The sequence below is a fragment of the Charadrius vociferus genome, unplaced genomic scaffold (genome assembly GCF_000708025.1).
Source record: "Charadrius vociferus isolate BGI_N301 unplaced genomic scaffold, ASM70802v2 scaffold505, whole genome shotgun sequence".
Lineage (NCBI taxonomy): Eukaryota > Metazoa > Chordata > Aves > Charadriiformes > Charadriidae > Charadrius > Charadrius vociferus.
In genome coordinates, this window is record NW_009648645.1 from 984271 (window position 1) to 986815 (window position 2545).

Genomic DNA, 2545 nt, shown 5'->3' on the forward strand with positions numbered 1-2545 from the left:
TTGGAGCATCTCCCTTATGAGGAAAGGCTGAGAGAGCTGGGACTCTTTAGCCTGGAGAAGAGAAGGCTGAGGGGAGACCTTATTATTGCTTACAAATATCTAAAGGGTGGGTTGAAGGAGGATGGAGCCAGACTCTTCTTGGTGGTTCCCAGTGACAGGACGAGGAGCAATGGGCACAAGTTGGAACACAGGAAGTTCCATTCAAATACAAGGAAAAACTTCTTTACGGTTCGGGTGACAGAGCACTGGCACAGGCTGCCCAGGGAGGTTGTGGTGTCTCCTTCTCTGGAGATTTTCAAGACCTGCCTGGATGCAGTCCTGAGTAACGTGTTCTGGGCAATCCTGCTTTAGCAGGGGAGTTGGACTAGATGATCTCTAGAGATCCCTTCCAACTCTGAAAATTCTGTGATTCTGCCAGTGAATGCAAATCGGTCATCAGTACAGTCACAAACACTTTCTGTTGTTTCATTTAAACTTGTCTAGGCCAGCATTTATCAAGGGATCTACCACTGTTACAGCTTCATTACAGTGAGACTGAAGCTTTGTAGTGTAGGAGAAATGATGTTATTTAATCAGTCCTAGCCCTGGTTTAAATAGCATTGAATTCTGTCTGGTAAATTGGGCACCAGGCAGAGCAAGAAAGCTACCCTAAAGAGACACAGACGAGAAGCTGCAAACACTGGAAAGTGCCCATCTATGTGTCTCCCATCTGCATCCAACAGAAAGGGCGGGTTGGGATCTGGCAGGGGTTAGTAGCTGGTAGGATGCATCTGGGGAAGTCCAAAGGAGACCTTGTGCTCCCTCTAATCTTTGGTGATGTTCCTGTGGGTATGGGGTGATGGGTGTGACTATGAGTGTGATCTAAGCTGGAGTTCAGGTTCAGGGACTAGAAAGGTCACTGGGATGCTTTATATTCTTCTTCCTCTACTCTCTTGTACTTGGCTTTCTCCATCCAGCATGTGCATGAATATTTGTGTTCTTTCTGCACTCTGTCACCCTAAAAGGCATCAAAATCTTGCTGAGCTGTTCACAGAGACACAATCATTAGCATGATTAATGGAGCACAGTGTCACAACCAAGATACTGTGCTGACAGTATGGGCAAACCAAATATTTGTGGAAAAATTAATTAACTTCAACACAAATGAATAACATGCTGAAAGTCATCTAACCAACTGAAAAAGCAGGTGGGCATAGTCTACTAACAGAATTTATGCGTTACTTCTCTTTAATCTCATGGTAAATGGAGATGCAAAACTCCAGGGAGGATCCAATGAACACGGGATTGAAAGCGACTGAGTCTGGAACCTCAGCTGGGAGGAAAGGGTGTCGTTTCCCATAGAGCAAGACGGAATAAGAGTCTCACAGCCTAGTGCATGCAGGCTGATGATGACAACATGGGCAGTTATCTAGGAAGATCCTAAGCCTCTACTGGATTTCCAGGCACATAAATTGGTTTTGTGCAAGAGCTCTTCTCACACAGTTTTTGAAGTTCTGACCTGTTTTAAAGACTACAGTAGTCCATGTAATTAACAAAAAGCAAGCTTCTGCTCCTGCTGAGGTCCGAAAAGATCAGAAAGCAATTACATCAAGAGTGTTTACCCTTCCACCTCCCTTATTGCAGCTGCTGTTTTATCAGTTGTCATTCTTAGATATGAGCAGGTAAATTCCTTCCAATATTTACGCTGCAAGCCCTAATTGGCTAAACTTCTCAGTTGTTGCTTTGCAGACATCATGGAGCTGATAAGTAAAGAACACTAGTAATAGTAAGTTTCAGTTGCTTTCTCCAAAAAAACATATTGAAAGCCACATATTGTTCACAAAAAAAGAACTATAGTGAAGCGTCTGCCACATCTAACCCAGCTTACACTTCATATGCTGATAGCAGTGTTATATCACTTTAAAAATAAAAAAAGTAGACTAGGTATTTTGCTTGATATTAATTAGGTGACATTTTATATTTGAAAGCTGCCCCACAGATATTTTCAAGCTGTCCACTGCTTCTGATACTCCTCCGTCTTAGATTAATTTGGAGGTAGTTGTTTTTGTAGCATTTCCTTTGCCAGGGGAAAGAATTTTGCGGCTTGCTTGTGTGTTTCAACTGGCATTTAAAATCTCATCTTTTTTTAAGACTTCCTCCAATAAATTGCACATGCTTAGCAGCAAAGGAAGTACATATTCTTCCATGTAATGTGCTAAAGTAAAACTAGTACATGCTGCTGCTGAAGGCCTATGTGGTACTTGGATAAGGAACAAATTGTTCAGTGAATTTTTGCCTTTACTATTCCCAAGCATTATTTAAAAAAACAAAAAAAAAAAAAAAAGAAAAGAAAAGTAAAGAAAGAGAGAAAAAAAAAAGACTTAGTCAGTCACCATGGCTTTTTAGGTTTGTGGCAAGGATAAGATGTACTGGCACTGGACTCAATATGCTCATCAGTTTAAGTCTTTATCCTTATCCAGCCTGTTCTTCCTCAGATCAGCACACACTTGAACATGGAAAGATGAAGTTTTCTTCCTGCAAACAGTTCCCAAATCCCATCAAGTAT